This window comes from Danio rerio, chromosome 5 (assembly GCF_052040795.2).
Source record: "Danio rerio strain M-AB ecotype USA chromosome 5, GRCz13ab, whole genome shotgun sequence".
NCBI classification, from domain to species: Eukaryota; Metazoa; Chordata; class Actinopteri; order Cypriniformes; family Danionidae; genus Danio; species Danio rerio.
The window spans coordinates 17135216-17154325 of NC_141025.1; the positions used below are offsets into that span (position 1 = coordinate 17135216).

Below are 19110 nucleotides of genomic sequence, written 5' to 3' on the forward strand. Positions count from 1 at the left end.
CTTTGTAAAAAAGAAAGACTTTTCAAATCTGTAGTATTTAATTGATAAATACGCGACAGTGTCATTGTGTAGAGATAGATAGATAGATAGATAGATAGATAGATAGATAGATAGACAGACAGACAGACAGACAGACAGACAGACAGACAGACAGACAGACACAGATTTAGTATTTCTTTTTGTAATGCTGTTTTTGTAATAATAATAATAATAATAAATATAATAATAAGTACTGCATTCCTCTTTTTGTATGCTATTGTTTTTGTTATGCAATTAATAAAAATAAAAACTATTTAAATTTAATAGTAAAATGTGACAAAAACATTAAAAAGAAATTTAAAAATATTTTTTAAATATTCAGATATCTTTAACACATATAATTTAATATTTTTTATGTCAGCAAGAAGTAAGTGTTATCTTCAGTTATTGCTGAAGTAAATTATATATGCAGTCCTATTAAAAATAATAAAAAATATAATTAAAATGACAATGTCATAAATGTCGAAATGTCATATAAAAATACGAAAAATAAATATAGTCATAAAACTACTACAAATAATAAAAATTATATTTAAATTAAATATTAAAGATAATTATATAAAGATATAATATGCTTGTCGATTGCTTCCTTGTCCTCATTTGTAAGTCGCTTTGGATAAAAGCGTCTGCTAAATGATTAAATGTAAATGTCGAAAATAAATAGGATGCATTTTAAAAAAATAGATAGATAGATAGACAGACAGACAGACAGACAGACAGACAGACAGACAGACAGACAGACAGACAGACAGACAGACAGACAGACAGACAGACAGACAGACAGACAGACAGACAGACAGACAGACAGACAGACAGACAGATAGATAGATAGATAGATAGATAGATAGATAGATAGATAGATAGATAGATAGATAGATAGATAGATAGATAGATAGATGCTGAGCATTGTATATGCTGAGTTCATATTTGCTCTTTCAATGTTTACATAAATGGGGGGAAATGTTACATTCAAGTAACTAAAAGTCTGTCAGCTTTAATGACACATGCTGACCACTGCAACACAAGCCTCATTTCAATGTCATACATTCCAGTCAATAAAAACCGACAGCATCAGTGGTGCAGAATGTCTCTCTCTAGTGGGAGAAAACATGAACGGAGGATCCATGATCTCAGTCCCCTGTGCCATAACAGGCCTCCTCAGTGACTTCATCCACCACCGAAATTAAAACCAACTCACCCAAAACCCCAAACGGCTCGGTAAAAATAACACTCGCTGCCTGCAGCCCTTTTTTAAGGTTTCAAATGATTTGGTTGGGTATGAAAGTGACCATAACGGAGTGAATCATGAACAGGATGGTCAGTGAACGGCAATAAAATAAAAATGTCTTAATTTGTCTATAGGCTTTTTTTTCAGTAAACTTGCAAAACCCCAAACTCTGAAAACACCAAACTAACATGATTAGATTTGTGTCCTAGAATTGCTTACAGTTTACTATTAAGAGCACTGACCTAGGCTACACACAGAAAAAGAGTCTCAATTAGACGGTCGAGCCCTAACAAGTCGCTCAGGTGTATTCCAGGCAGTTAGATGTGTCAGTACCTTCAGAATTTGTCTGATGTGTGTAAGTGTATCATAATTATATGCATTTGTGAGAGAACGGACACACTCCCTATCCCAATAACAGTACAGTCATCTTTTCCTGTGTTGAGAGTGAGTGAGAGAGAGAGAGAGAGAGAGAGAGAGAGAGAGAGAGAGAGAGAGAGAGACAGACAATACAAATGCAGTCATTATTATGGATTATTTATTTATCCAGGTGTACATTTGATTACACTTGTACAGCTATTTTTATGGGGACATAACATACTGCAGACTTAATGATTTATTGTATATTCCAACCCCCTACCCCAACCCTATCCCTATCCCCTCCCTCACAGGTATTCAGCATTTTTATATTTTTAAAATACTTCAGTCTGTGTGATTTATGAGCCATAGATATATAGATAGATAGACACATATATATATATAAAACAGTTCTATCTGGTTCTCGAATCTGATTGGCTGATAACGGTGATATATTTAAGTAATATTAGCACCCATACAGCCTCTTTACCCTTTGTGTATTAATCCGCCCACATACAGCAAAAAGCAGACACTACAGATCTAAAGTTTAAAAGATGCTTGCTCAGCTGTTTAACTGTCAGCTTATGATTTGAATCCAATGCGGAAGAAAGTAGTTCCTCATAAAAAAGGTTTTTTGAGGCTCTCCATGTTTGATTTTGTTTTTATATACACAGTTATGTCGTCAAACTGTTGTATAAACGCAATATCACACTCGTAGCAGCGTGATGTGGCTGTATATCAGCACTGGTGGGGGCACTAAGGCCATCGGCCTGCGGCCTCGTACCAACGCACGTCTCCCACCAAAAAAAACAATTGAAAACAATTCTCATTCTGACTAATTACTAATCTCTGAAAAAAAGATCTATGAATTCCTGACATGCTACATTGTTTTGTCTTCATTAGATAGCACAAAAGACGTGAGGTTTAAGCAGCTAATGCAGTCTTTCGAACGAGTCAGAACATGTTAAAAGCAGGTTAATGGTTCACTGGAAAGTCCATCGGTACACTTGCTACTTTAAAGCTTGCATGGTGTACACATTTCCCAAGATTTCTACAGATCTGAAGGCCTCAGTGGGTTAGGGTGGATATATTAAACCGAGGAACCGATCCAAGGTATCATCAGCAAGCCGTGTATCTCTCTAATCTTTCATCACTGTCAATGCAATTACTCTCACCTTGCTGTGCCTGGTTTAATTTGATTTATTAGGCAAAATGCACACAGACGCCCAAGTACTGCAAGCAAGCATCATGTTTGCTCCTGTTATGCTTCTGTGGGCCACTGCTGAATGCATTTGAGTATACACATATGGATGGATAGACTGGAAAATAGTGCACAGTGTTTTTTAGGGTGTTTTGTTTAGCACAGGTTTTCTTGGAGTCCATTAGTTAAAGGGACAGTTCGCCCAAAAATGAAAACGCCCCTTTCACTTGTTGCAAACTTATTTAAGTTTCTTATGATGAACACAAAAGACCATATTTTTAAGAAAGCTAGAAACCTCTAACCATTGGCTTCCATAGATTTTTTTTTCTACTATAAAAATGGTTGCAAGTTTTCAGCTTTCTTCAAATCATCTTCCTTAGTGTTCAACAGAAGAAAGAAACTCATAAAAGTTTCTAACCACTTGAGGGTGAGAATATCGCAAACAAATTACCGTTTTTGGGTGAACTAACCCTTTAAGCCTCAATAGACCTTTAAAGAGTTTCCTCCTCTAATAAGTGACCCAAGAGGTCATCTGTGCAATCAGCTTATTACAACCTATAATTACATTTTAAAGTTAAGTGCCCTCTAGCTGGCAAAAAAAATAATAAGAGCAGTGTTCTGTCAGGAAATGGTGTATGACTGATATTTTATTTTATTTTTTTTAGATTTTTAATTTACTAAATATTTATTTATTTATGTATGTATCCATCCATCCATCCATCCATCCATCAAGTGGATCTATTGTAAATTTCTATCTATCTATCATCTATCTATCTATCTATCTATCTATCTATCTATCTATCTATCTATCTATCTATCTATCTATCTATCTATCTATCTATCTATCTATCTATCTATCCGTCTATCCGTCTATCCGTCTATCCGTATGTCTGTCTGTCTGTCCGTCCGTCCATCCGTCCATCCGTCCATCCATCCATCCATCCATCCATCCATACTTCTATAAGGTGGATATGAATTACTTTCATCCATCCATCTATCCATAAGGTGGATAAGGTTACTCTATTCATCTATTCATCCATCCATGGTGGTTCTAAATAACTTTTTAAAGTTAACCAATTTTTACTTGGTATTGTTGTGTGTACAAAAATCAGGTCCAAAATGTAATTGTCGAGTGTGTTGCCAGCCTTCTTACACAAAGACATTCTATCTTTTCTTTATTTTAATTTTTTTAGCTTTTAAACATTTTTATTATATTATTAACAATAACTCAGTCAAATAAGCTAATTGGGGTAATTAAAACAGAATGTTTTCCATTCCAATGAGCAGGTTTTTCCCTTTTTATGCAACGTCATTCATTCATTCATTCATTCATTCATTTTCTTGTCAGCTTAGTCCCTTTATTAATCCGGAGTCGCCGCAGCGGAATGAACCACTAACTTATCCAGCACATTTTTTTCCAGCCGCAACCCATATCTGGGAAACTTCCTCACCCACATTCACACACACACTCATACACTATGGACAATTTAGCTTACCCAATTCACCTGTACCGCATGGCTTTGGACTGTGGGGGAAACCAGAGCACCCGGAGGAAACTGAAGCGAATGGATGGAGAACATGCAAACTCCACACAGAAACGCTAACTGAGCCGAGGATCAAACCAGCGACCTTCTTGCTGTGAGGCGACAGCACTACCTACTGCGCCACTACGTCGCCCTTTGATGCAACTTGTCTAATATATTTGACTATGGGAAGCCAGAAAGCTCAAAACTTGCATAATTTAACAGGTAAATAGAATGTCGAGAATGTGTTGTTTGGCATAGAAAACTGTTATTTATGCTTAAACGTTGTGTAACCACACACATTCAACATGTATTTTATTCATAAATTACTCAAAAACAACACATATTCAACACACCCTTTGCTTAAAGTATGTGCAAACATCACCTATTTGATGTATGATGCACTTTTGGTAAAGAGTATAAAAAGCATACGTGAACCGAAATGTACGTGTCTGGCCAGCCTTCCACAAAAAGACACCCTATCTCTCTTTTCTCAATGTATTTAAAGTTACGTCTTCTCCCTCCAGCGACAAATATATACCTAGGTATTCTTTACCCTTGGGGTTTTGAAGCCTTTGCATTCTCAAAGAGAAGATGAAAGTGGCGTACTTAACCATTCAACTTGGAAAGAACACCACACACCCTCATCCATCTCCCCGTGTTGCTTTGAGCTCTTTAATTAAAGCACAATGTCACCCAGAGGAACGGTTTGTGTTTTTACTACCTCTCATCTTTAAGACCTTTGAGCTGCGGCCCAGCAAAAGCAGAACACCCACAGCAACTCCTCGCACCTGCTTGGGATGTTCTTCATCGCACCTTCTGATCCTCCTCGTCCTCCCGAAACCTGAAAGAGGAAGAACAGCTTTTCACCTGCGGCACAGAAATGCAAACCTGGTCCGATCTCAAGTCTTGCTGAAACAGCAGCTGGTTGATTTCTGTGATGAGTTTCCAGCTGGCTAAATGTTTGGCTGCTCATGTCAATCATGTAACGTGATTAAGAAACGTTTGAGCAGTGTGTAGTTTAAAAGAACACTCTAATTTTTCTTAGAAATACTGTAGGCTCATTTTAGGAGTTATACAGTTGAGATTTACCATTTTTAAATTCATTTAGCTGATCTTTGGGTTTGGAAGGAGTACTTTAAGCTTAGCTCAGCATAAATTATTTAATCTAATTACACTATTAGATTCTTGCTCAAAATTTTCAATGTTTTATTTATTTTTTTAAAGCTTGATTATTCTGTAGTTACATCATGCAATTATTATTATTTTTTTTATTAGATGCTAATGGTCTAATCTGATTTAATGATTTATGCTAAGCTAAAAGTGCTCCCGCCAGACCTAGAGAATGAATTAATTCCTTCAAAATGGGCAAATCTCACTAAAGGGGAGATGTAAAATAACCCTACTTCTAAAAAATATATAAATAAATGAATAAGTGATGAGCACTCCACTTATTTATTTATTTCTATATTTTTTATAAGTTATGCACTGCCTGAAAATAGTCTTGTCGCCTATACAAGTTTTAGGAACAGCAAAAAATAATGTGACTTCTAGTTGATCATTTGTTATGAAAAATGGCTTATATGAAAGGCAAAGGCCTCTAGATTGTGCTTATTTGACCAAAATAAAATATGATTAGTGATTTAATTAGGACAGTAAGGTTTGACTTTGCTTAGACCAACATCTTGTCACTTAACAGAAATGATGTGCAGTATAGAATATAAAGTCATGCTGCAAAGAATTCATAGCGTGTATGACTCCCATGAGCTTGGACGACTGCATCCATACAGTACATCTTTGCAATGACTCAAATAACTTATTATTAAAATCAATGGCAAAGAAAGCGTTCTTGCACGACTCCCAGAGTTCATCAAGAATCTTTGGATTCATCTTTAAATGCCTCCTCTTTCATCTTACCCCAGACATGCTCAATAATGTTCATCTCTGGTGAGTGGGCTGGCCAATCCCGGAGCACCTTGACCTTCTTTCCTTTCAGGAACTTTAAAGTGGAGACTGAAGTATGAAAAGGAGCGCTTCCCCGCTGAAGAATTTGCCCTCTCCTGTGGTTTGTAATGTAATGGGCAGCACAAATGTCTTGATACCTCAGGCTGTTGAAGTTGCCATCCACTCTGCAGATCTCTTGCACGCCCCCATACTGAATGCAACTCCAAACCATGATTTTTCCTTCACCAAACTTGACTGATTTCTATGAGAATCTTGGGTCCATGGGGTTTCCAATAGGTCTTCAGCAGTATGTGTGATGATTGGGATGCAGTTCAACAGATGATTCATCGGAAAAATCTACCTTCTGCCACTTTTCCAAATGATCAACTAAAGACTTTGGCAGTTTTGGGTGTGCATCTAATTAGAAGGTGATTGTTACTCCAACAGCATTGGTGTGACTGAAAAACCTCAGCAGCATGTTGGCAGAACAAACAAATAACATTTAAAACAATGCTAAACAAAAACTCTGCGATGAGAGTTTAAAAAATAAACAAAAACGACACATGCACTTTCCACTTTTTTCATACAGCCTCATGATATTGTATGAATTAGGAGAGTGACTTCCATTAAACTGTAAACAATCAGTAAGGAGTAATTAAAAGTGGTGTATAGTAAGGTGGCATTATTTTCCTCACAGTTTAAAAATTAGCAAATTAGAATGAACTAATTACTTTTAGCAGACCTTAAATAACCCCAACATTTTCTACTATTTAATATTATGGTACTGTAGTGAATACAATAAGAAAATACAGATATGCATGTAATAATAATATCACCTTAAAATACAAAGTTTAAAGTTATTTTCACAATTAAAAATATTAAGTAAAATTATTGCTATTGACAAGACTTTCTTACCAATAAACTACTAATTAGCTTCTTACAAATATTTACCCTACTAAAAAAAAAACAGCATATGCTGGCGAGGTAATGCTGGTTTAATGTGAGCATTGAACAGCATACAGCGACCAGCATTGAACCCAGCAAGACCAGCATTGAGACCAGCATTAAGACCAGCATAAAACCATCAAAACATTCCCTACCACACTAGTCTCAAACTCGATTCTTGGAAGGCTGCAGCTCTGCAGTTTTGCTCAAACCCAAACACAGTTGATTCAAATAATCAAGGTGTTCAAGACTTCTAGAAACTATTATGCAGGTGTGAGTTGGAGATGGTTGGAGCTAAACTATGCAGAGCTGTGGCTCCAAGAATTGAGTTTGAGACCACTGCCTTACCAGCTTATGCTGTTTTATTTCTGCAGGACAGTAGTTGGGTTTAGGTATTTGGGTATTAAATATGTAAAATAACATCATACTTTTAAAAAATGAATAAAAAGTTTACTTAAACTAAGGTGTTACCAATGTAAAAACAAAAAAAAAAATAAAGCAGAAATCAAAATAAATTGGGTTAAAACTTAACTGTTAAAATTGTAGTCTGTTTTTGTGAGATTTTCCTCTCCCGAGAATTGGTGTGCATGTGGATATTTATGACAATGTGCTAAAAGGCGCTTGTTGTCACCAAAATGCTTAAACATATTAAGATGTAAAATATTTACATTAAATGTTAATCCTTATTCATAACTGTACTTTTTTGACTCCTGAAGTTTCACCATCATTACTTCTTGCTGCATTGGAAACATAAAAGTAAAGAGATCCTTCAAAACGTTTTCATTTCACAGAATTAGGATTTACAGAAAGACTCACGGCTTATGTGTTGCACTGTGAACACCAGGTGCTGCTGGTGATGGTTATGATGCAGCATTTGTAATGTTTTCCCAAACATATTGCATTTTAAGAACATATCTTTTCTGTTACGCTAGTAGCAGGTGTGTTTCCCTCCTTGGTAATTTCACATCGACTTCAGATCCACTATAAAATAAGCCATGTAATGTATCTGAAAATTTCACTGTTGGCCTGCAGCTTTTTCAACTGTGAAACGGTATAAGGACACTCATCATCACATAATTTCGTTTTTGTTTGGAATAGTTGAATAAAAATATGAAAATTCTGTCATCATTTACTCTCAAACCTGTGAAACTTTATACTGAGGAACTGAAAAAGAGGACTTTTTTACACTTCTCTTCCATATACCACTAAACTAGTTTATTTTCCTAAGACACTAATCAATGTCTATTAAAATCAAACATTCATTCATTCATTCATTTTCTTGTCGGCTTAGTCCCTTTATTAATCCGGGATCGACACAGCGGAATGAACCGCCAACTTATCCAGCAAGTTTTTACGCAACGGATGCCCTTCCAGCCGCAACCCATCTCTGGGAAACATCCACACACACATTCACACACACACACTCATAAACTACGGACAATTTAGCCTACCCAATTCACCTGTACCACATGTCTTTGGACTGTGTGGAAACCAGTGCACCCGGAGGAAACCCACGTGAAGGCAGGGAGAACATGCAACCTCCACACAGAAACGCCAACTGAGCCGAGGTTCGAACCAGCAACCCAGCGACCTTCTTGCTGTAAGGCGACAGCACTACCTACTGCGCCACTGCCTTGCCTGTAAAATCAAACATTAATAATAATAATAATATTAATAATAATAAACTAAAAATACACCATCAGAGCTTTAAAACAATAACCTTTACAATAATATTTCTAATCAATAATAAATCATAACTGTATATTTTTTAAATAAACCTTCTTTTGCCGATAATAGTTTTATATTGATAAGCAACAATAAACAGAGCAAACACTTTTACAATAGTCCACAATAAAATGTGAAATATATCAATAAAAGTGAAACTGTGAACTTGAAACTAAAATAATACCTTCATATAACATACATTTCATTTGTTTTATAATTTAAAAAAATATAAACTTTTTTTTTTTTTTTTTGCAAACTTTCTAGTGTGTGTGTGCTACTGTATCATTTTAGAAGAATGATTATTATAGTTAAATACAACAAAAGGCTAAAATAATTTAGTTGACTGGCCGTCTACCAAAGATTAACCAGTTGCTTATGTCATGTTGATCAAAATAGATTATAATGGTCGCTGTCTGAATAGCCTCACCGCCAAAACATTTAGGCATTAGTTCATAGCTTAAGCCTTTACATGCAAAACGCTTGAACAAGCTGTCAGAATATTGAGTCATAATGCATTTTTCTACCTTTCCATTAGACGTTTTATCCAAATCTGATTTGGTAAATTTCTCCCAGATGAACCTTGACTTTTTCTAATTAAGGTATATCTAAACGGAGATTGTTCACATTTCTACTTTTGTTGTTCTACTTTTGTTTAGTTTTTTCTTTGTGCTGCAGTGCTGAATTTTCCTTTCTGTATTACAATGACATGATTTTGCAACACATTACAATACAAACAGCAACATCAACAAACATAAAATTATTTACACCAGATCAACCCTCCAGAGTACTCTATTCTGATATTCTCACATTCATTGACACAGAAATATAATTTTGAGATATGAACCATAGATTTTGAGTGAGAGACAGTTAATCCATGGTGTTTCGCTATTTTAATGTGATGTTTTGAGAAATGTATTTACTGTTCTGCAAATTTAAATTCTGATTTGAGAAATATACCAAAGCCACAGAGAAAATCTGTAAATATGGATTGTGTAAAGTTATTTGATTTGATTTGACTACAAAGCATTCTCAGCAGGCACACAACATCATAAAACGTTAATATTAAGATGGATTAACATGACATCAGGTGACCAAAATTCAATGTCTAGTCATCATCTAAGGACAACTTTATTTTGACGTCCAATAACGACGACAAATAGGGTATATGCCGAAGCATGCTAACAGAACTTTTAATTTGCCACTAACCTGGGTTAACCATTTCTAGTGAACTGTATGCCAATGCAAAATCGGCGCGTTTAAGGTCTGTAATCAGCTATCTGCACTGTCTAAGTGATATCCGATATAAAGTGGGTCTCAGATTGTACAGAAGAAATACATTAAATTACATTTCCCCCTGCCATGTCTTTATTATATGAGCATTTATGGTAACACTTTACAATAAGGTTCATTAGTTAATGCATTTACTAACATGAACTAATCATGAACAACACATGTACAGCATTTATTAATCATAATTGAACATTTACTAATGCATTATTAACATCCAAGTCCATGCTTGTTAACATTAGTTAATGCAGCATGAGTTAACATGAACTCACAATGAACAACTGTATTTTCATTAACTAACGTTAACTAACATTAACAAATACAGTAGTAAATGTATTGTTCATTGTTTGTTCAAGTTAGTAAATGAATTAATTAACATTAACTAATGAACCTTATTGTAAAGTGTGACCGCATTTATTTTACCCCAGTATATTCAATGGAGTTTCTGCGCTAACCTGCCCATTGTGACAGGTGCATGTGAGCGAACGTTTTTTTTTTTTGTCTCGTTTTACGCTTGAGCAACTAAATGAATGCCAAAGTCTGTATAACTGATTGTATTTTAATTACATTACAACATTGATGCTGTAAAAGGAATCATATAAAATAGATAAAAACTCACAATAACAGGTCACCGGAAGTTTATCAGCATGGGAAGAACACTAGCTCGGCATATACCCTATTACATTGATATTTGGTTGGTTTTAGGTTGTGTTGGAAAGTGACCAAAATCCAACGTCTGTTAGATGTCATAGTGGTAAAGTCCACACAACGTCAAGGTGTAACATGACATTGATATTGGGTTGATTTTAAGGTTGATTTTAGGTTGGACATTGATATTGGCCTGACGTTGGGTTCTGACGTTAACTCGATTTTCATTTCCAAAATAAATTCAACATCTCCATCACATTGGGGCACAACGTCAATATGACATCATGTTGACGTCCTGTGTCTGCAGGGTTGTTGGTTTACAAAAACAAATCAAACAAACATAATCCTGTAGCACTACCAAAGAGCTTAGAATGACCAAGAGGCGAGACTCAATAGAACGTTCCATTGCAACAGCAGCGCCCAGCAACAGCCCTGGATTCCGCCATTTTGGAGTGAAAGTGATCGGCCGTTGGATCTCATTACTGTCGCGATGGCAAGCAGCTGTTTTGTTTTTTATTTATTTATTTAAAAAGCACATTAAAGCTGAGATACAACCTGAAAGACGACAATACAACACTTATCACAATCATAAGCACTTTTAATAGTTTATTTTACAGACTTATAATATGCTGTTGTTCTATTGGAGTTTTCATTCCAAAATGGCTGCCGCGCCCTCTAGTGGCTGTTTCACAAATTACACTAGAGTGTCGCCTCTTGGTCATTCTAAGCTCTTTGGCGCTGCTACACTTGATTTTGGTTTTATTGTTAAAAAACAACAACAAATACTGTTAAATAAATGAGAATCTGTTAAATTTTTATGGCTTACGTCAAAAAATAAAGATGATTTAGTATGCAAAAATGTTTGATCATGATTATTTAAAAAAATAAATCGGTCTTGCACTTCATATCTTCTGATTATTTTATAGTATATGTATTAATTCTGATACTTTTACCATTAAACTGACATATCAACCGAGGTTGAAGGGATAAAACTTTTTTTTAAAAATAACAGTTAAATAATCTTTTACCCTCTCAGAGTTTAACTTATGTAACACAGCTTATACGACATAACCCACATAGCAAAATTTCTCTGGCCCAGCTCTGGCCCACACAATCAGGTTTTGCTTGGCCCACATGCCGCAGTGAATTACGGTACATGACTGGACCAAATCTGGCTTTCAGACAAGGGCCAAACTCAGACCATATCTGGGCCAAGTCTCAGCCAAGTTAATAACTCATAACTGGGCCTGAACTGGGCCAGATAGGTTGGTGTGTCACGATTGCAATGAAATTGATAAACCCATGGAGTGATGCGCTTTAGGCACACTATGGGCACGCTTTTTCTCAAAGTGACCTGATTGGTAGAATTTTTTTTTCTTAACTTAAAAATGATTTTAGTGTATTTTAAATGTGGGTCAAGACTGGCCAAACTCACATGGCCCACTTATCAAATTTTTAAATCAGGTACTACGTTTTTTCATCTGGCCCAAATCTTGTGTGCCGCCTTAAAAACGGTGCCACCTCTGCCAAACCCCGGCCATGTTTGGCCCACATGCTGTATGCCAGTGCCGGATGAATGCCTGCTGTGCCAGCTTTTTGCCAAATCTGGGCCAGAATTCTTTGCTACTAGGAAAATGAAGCTTGAAGTAAAAACAATGAGAAAAAAACTAAGATAACTAAACTTTCTAACCCATTTAATATTCTGTACTAGTATCATTTTTTCACCTACAAAATAGAGAAAGTCATAACTCATTCTTAGTCATCATGAGTTTATTAATAGCTGAGATGGAAAAGGGGGAAACCCTTTTTTTTTGTTGTTCTTTCTCTTTTAACTTGCTTTTGGCAGATCAACTCTATTCAGCCCAGACCATTACACTTAATCATCCGTGCTGGGTCAAAGTCATTATCTGTAATGGCAGGGACAAAAGCTCTCCCAGATTTGGGGGGATTCTGGGATGGATTTAGATTCTCCTTTAAAGAGAGAGCAGCTTCAGCCACATCAGTGGCGTAAATCAACTTTCATGTGCAAACGTCTGTACGTCTCTGCCCATCTTAACCAGACCCATGGGTTTGATTAAGACTTTCTAAGATATGGTTCATCTTTAATGATTTAAAACAAATCCACGGTGGCTATCTGAAAAGGCGCACATAATAAGACAAAAGATTGCCTGAGCATGTCCGAGTTTTAAAGTGCAACCTGTAGGGACTGAAGTCAGATGGAACGATGTAAAAGCTTCATGAAAAAAGCATCACTGTTTGAGTTGGCAGAAGGATGCGGTCGCAATTCATGGTGGTATACGAGGGATGGGAGAAATATGATAGGCCTTAATTGAATTAAGACACCAGAGATTGCATGTTGTCTTCAAGCTTGGTTGGTAAAGAGAAATGAAGAGGGAAGGGGGGAGGGTTAGGGGTTTGCATGCCCTGGAACTTTGAATTTAACACAGACAAAACAACAACATCAACTGGAATTCAAAACTTTGAGATAATGTCCAAGGGAGTAAAGAAGTCGGACTATAAAACTATATATATATATATATATATATATATATATATATATATATATATATATATATATATATATATATATATATATATATATATAGTACATGTTTACTGTGAAATATACAGTAATTATCACAGTGTAACTTTAAAATGCAGTAAAATACTGCATAAGTGTCCTACAGTAAAATACAGTTCATTTTATAATTGAAGACTTCGGCTTATGCACAGTTTAGACTGAATGATTTTAACCCCGATTTTGATTCGCCGACAAATGCCTAAAATCACAGGCAAATCGGTGCTCGTGCACATGAGTGACAATCAAACAATGTGAACTATAAAAGAGGCAATCTGAGAGAATCGCCAATGCCTGAAAGATATTGTCATGCTAAATATCTGGAGCTGTTGGCGATTCATATCATGCCGTGTGAAATGAGTTCTGGCTGAAAATAACATCGGTGATCGCCAACAGCCAATAAGAGAGCAGCATTTACTAGTGTGTGTGTGTGTGTGTGTGTGTGTACCTGCAGGCCAGCAGGAGGTTGAGGGAGAAGTTAAAAGCGCTCATTTTCTGATTATTTGGACCCAAGAAATGGAGGAAAAACTAGTGGAGGTTTGACAGGAGCACCCTTGTCTGTTTGACATTTCATACAGAAAGTTAAAAAAGAACGAACAAGGAGAAATGGCTAATTCCCTTCTAACACAGGTGAGCAATTATTTACATTTTCTACCCCACTAAAGGCTTCTTTCTCATTATGTAGTTAACGTGTTTTTGGCTGTGAGACGTAGGTTGGACGAAGTAGTGGGCGATTCTTCCTATTGTGAAAGCCCCTGTCGCCAATCCATCAAGCAGTGTAAACAAAGCAGCGACATAACGCTAGCCCAGATAGTCATGCAGAAAACATCTGTGACATGACTACTTTAAAAATCATGCTACTCGGCATTAATCCCATTTTTTATCATGGGTCGCCACAGCGGAATGAACCACCAACTTATCCAACATATACTTTATACAGCGGATGCCCTTCCAGCTGCAAACCAGTACTGGGAAACATCCATACACATTCATTCACACACAATCTAGTTTACTCAATTCACCTGTACTGCAGGTGCGGAAACCAGAGCACCCGGAGGAAACCCACGCCAACATGGGAAAAACATGCAAACTCCACATAGAATTGCCAACTGGTCTAGCCGGGGCTCGAACGAGCGATCTTCTTTCTGTGAGGGAACACTGAGCCATCATGCAGCCTGTTAAAAAAAAATGTAATTTCAAATATAGAGGAAAACTCTTTGGAGTTGACTTTAGGATTTGTATCTTTTTCCTCCTCAAACAGCAACCTTACATACTACACAAATGTTCAAAAAGAATAGAGATGTTCCTTTAAATTGCATTTTTAGCTGAAAGAATTCAACCTTGGTGAGAAGAGGCTTGTTCAAAAAGACATTTAAAACATAATTATCAACTTCTGAGCATCTGTAGTTTATATCATCTCTAGCGGTGGCTGTTTGTAGAGCTGGCACGTCTCTGCAGCTGCCGTTTCTTAGAGCTTTACCTCAAAACGGTGGCAGATTGATGGGAACTCTAATGGTTTCCGTTGTAATGGAAAGGGGGAATACATCTGCGAGGGAGGAGTGAGTGCGTTTTTTTTTCTTCTCATTTCTCTGTTCCCGCTTTCTGTGGTGTAGTAAAGTGAGGTTCAGGCCTTTCCTGTGGCCTCCGCAGAATGACGCTGAACGTTAAAAACAGAAGTGACCTAGGAGATGATGAATGACATGCTGTCTGCTCTCTCCAGAAGCTCTGGAAAGTCCTGCTGGAGACGCAATATCTGTCAATAGTCTACAGTTTATCTGATTATTTCTAGTTTATAATGTGAAAACAAATGGAAACAACCAGTTATTTGGGTTCATGTACTGTACTCGCGCAAGAAAACAAATGGACATCCAGATCAATTAGCCTCATTCTGTACTTTTAATAACAATTATAATAATTTTTTATTAAATTTTATTACATTTTAAATTAAATTTTTTATTTAATTAAATTTGTATTTTTAATAAAATTTTTATTTTTAATAAAATTTTATTTTTAAATGTATTTTATTTTTATTAAATTTAGTTTTTAATTTAGTTTTTAATTAATTTAATTTTTACTTTTAATTTAATTTCTTTTATTTTATTTAATTTCATTTAATTTTTTTAATTTAATATTTCATTTCATTTTACTTTAAGTTAATTTAGTTTCATTTTTTATTTCACTTTATTTTTAATTTTACTTAAATGTATTTTTAATAAAATTTTTGTTTAAATTTATGTCGAGTGATATCAATCAATAAATAAATACATATCACTTGCCAATAATAGTCTAAACAAATACATTAAATACTTATGACATATCTGATTAAAAGTAAGTTACCTTAATGAATAACAGTAAACTGAGTTTTACTTTGTATATCATTTGACAGTAATAGTCTAAACAAGTACACTATTAAAAGTAAAAATTATTTAATGGCATCAGTAGCTTTATAAAGAATATTTAACCATCATGGAATCTTTACATCCCATAAGTACAGTATGTTGATCCAAGTGAAAAAAAGTAACTTTTATGGCAAAGAAAAGAAATGCAAAGCAAAAAATAAATAAATAAATAAATAAATAAATAAATAAAACAAAATAAAATGAAGTAAAGCAAAAAAAGATAAAATAACATAAAATTAAGCAAAATAAAATAAGATAAAAATAATGATAAAAATAAAACAAAATAAAATAAAGCAAAGTAAAAACAAAACAAAATAAAATCAAATAAAACAAAGTAAAATAAAATAAAGCAAACTACAATAAAATAAAGCAGTGAAATAAAATAAATTAAAGCAAAATAAAACAAAACAAAATAAAATAAAGCAGAGTAAAATTAAATGAAGCAAAATAAAACAAAGCAAAGTAAAAATAAATAAACAAAATAAAACAAAACAAAAAAATAAAGCAAAATAAAATAAAGCAAAATACAATAAAGCAAAATAAATAAAATAAAACAAAGTACAATAAAATAAAGCAAAATAAAATAAAATAAAGCAAAATAAAAACAAAATAAAAAACCTAATTAAAATATAAAAGCTAAATTAAAAAATAAAACAAAAAAAATAAAGCAAAGAAAAATAAAGTAAAGCAAAGTAAAATAAAATAAAGCAAAATGAAATAAAACTAAATAAAATAAAGCAAAGTAAAATAAAATAAGGCAAAATAAAGCAAAGCAAAATAAAATAAAATAAAACAAAAAATAAAGTAAACTAAAATGAAACAAAAAAATAAAGCAAAGTAAAATAAAATAAACTAAATAAAATAAAGCAAAGCAAAATAAAATAAACAAAAAAATCCTTCTTTGTACTTGATCAAACGTTTTACAATCTTCAAGCACAACTAAGCAATATGCTAAGAAAAATCCACAATAACATCACTATTTTTATAAATAAAAGACCCCCGCCTCTCCCATAATATTTACCTGTCCATCATCATTCAGATTGTATGACCTGAGCCGAGGTTGCAGTGTCTGGATTTCTGAGGAGCTGATGGATTATAACAGTAATAATTATGAACATTTACACCTGCACAAAAAGTGTCAGACAAAAATAAAATGTGTTAAATCCCACCATTCAACAGGATAAAAAGCACAATTTAAAGAGAAATTTGGCCTTTGAAGGTAAACAGGCCAGAACAGCTCAGAGAGATTTACCTGCATTTCACTTCAGTTAAAACTAATCAAGCTAAACAAGCGCAAGCTTTCTCAAAGCACACATTCATCTTCTTCTGAGTCTGGCAAACTTCAAACGAGTCCTGCTCCACACTGAAAAAGGCTGTGATTTTATTATCAGTTTATTTATTTCACAACAAGAGACAGTGTACAGCTTTCCACAATAATCTAAGTGTACCAAAATTAGCCCAAAGACTAGTTTTCATTGGTGGTCTCTTTGCCAAATGTTAATGATGATACCAATTAAAATACAAATTCAAACTAAAAACAATACTCAAATGAACAACAAAACACATCCACCACCACAAATAAAAATAAAAAAATAGTGTTAGCAGTTTTGATTATTAAGTAGTCATTTTACCAGATTTTTTTTTTTTTCAAATTTTGAAAGTTATTGTATGATGATGGTTTGTTCTGTAGACTATCGAAAAAATAGCTTAAAGGGCCTAATAAATTTGACCTTAAAATGGTTTTTAAAAATTAAAAAACTGCTTTTATTCTAACCAAAATAAAACAAATAAGACTTTCACCAGACGAAAAAATATTTTCTGACATACTGTGAAAATTTCCTTGCTCTGTTAAACATCATTTCAGAAATAGGTAAAAAAGGAAAAAATTAAAAGGCGGGCTAATAATTCTGACTTCAACTATTTATATCCATTGTAAAAAAAAAAAAAAAACTTTTTTTCTTGCCGGACAAAAATCATAAAATAACGGCCGTTAAATTACAGAAATGTACCAAAAACTTACATTTAAGGAAATTTCTATTATTTGACGCACGTTATTTTACAGTAAATGTCTGTAGTTTCCCAGCTGCTGGACAAAAACTTAAAATAACAGATTTTTTACAGTGTACTTTAATTCATATAATGATAATAAATTGTAAAAATGATACAGTAAAAATCTTAGAAAAAAAAAATCTTAGTAAAAAATCCTTAACGTTTGTGCTGAATAATCGTAAATTTTTCCCAGAATTTTCAGCATAACACATGACAATTTTTACAGTTTTTTTCCCTCATCAGTTACACAATAGACTTTTATATTACATCTAATTTTCATGAATAATGTTTATTGCATTCCTTTAACGTCATTCATGTTACCATGATTGTGTTTAGTAGTTTCAGTTTAGCTACACTGAGCATCTTTGACATATTAGTGTGTTTCTCTGCTTGATAGTGATGCGCTTTGATTTACTATATGACTTAATATATACTTATTGTTGTGTTTTTGTTTGCGTAACAAAGCTTTGATGTGTCATTTTTAGATTTTACAGTTCTACCGTATTTTAACATTTAAATTCTTACAAACACAGCTGCCAGATTTTTTACTGTCAAAATCCCCTTCTCAGCACATCAAAAGGTCAACATTGGTCTAAAGTGCTATTAAATGTCTTCTGTCCTTATCTGTGTAGACCACCGTGATGCAGAGCATTACACAAGTAACTTTTGCAACCGCTTATTTTCGCAAAAAAAATAGAACATGCGGAACATCTGCGAATGGGATAGAGCTAGTCAAAGTCTCACACACAGTGGAAACACTTCTAGTCAAGTGGTCCAGATCAGTTTAATTGGAGTGAGCAGCGGCCGCACATGTTGACCATCTATCGCTAAGAGTCATCAGGACACAGGCGAACGGACCTCCTGTTTCCCATTCTCTTCCCACATTTGTTTTCTAAAGGGAAAGTTTCTCCGGTGCGAGCGGTGCACTGGGAGCTGTGGCTTGAACGGGGAGAGTTTTCAATGGACATATGCCCTTGTACACTGATCCAGAGCCAGCTTTACTTACACCAGTGCCTTGTGGTGTTTGTGGGTAAAACGAGAAAGTGTACACCATTTTAGACTGGTTGAGACATATATCTGAGGATTAAAGATACACACGTATACATTCACATATGAGCTATTGCAAAATCTAGAGAGCTGCCTTGTCTGTTGCCTATTTAGAAAGAGAGCATTTCTATTTTATGCAGATC

General features: G+C 34.5%; 1 long non-coding RNA gene across 1 annotated transcript; it reads right to left on the bottom strand.

The window, feature by feature from the left end:
- Positions 1–4013: 4013 nt before the first annotated feature.
- LOC147843908 (uncharacterized) lies at positions 4014–19110 on the bottom strand. The gene is made up of 5 exons (XR_015491049.1): positions 16893–19110; positions 14953–15210; positions 14495–14647; positions 8695–8872; positions 4014–5189 (listed from the first exon to the last, which is right to left on the bottom strand). It is a non-coding gene; the product is annotated as an uncharacterized LOC147843908 (long non-coding RNA).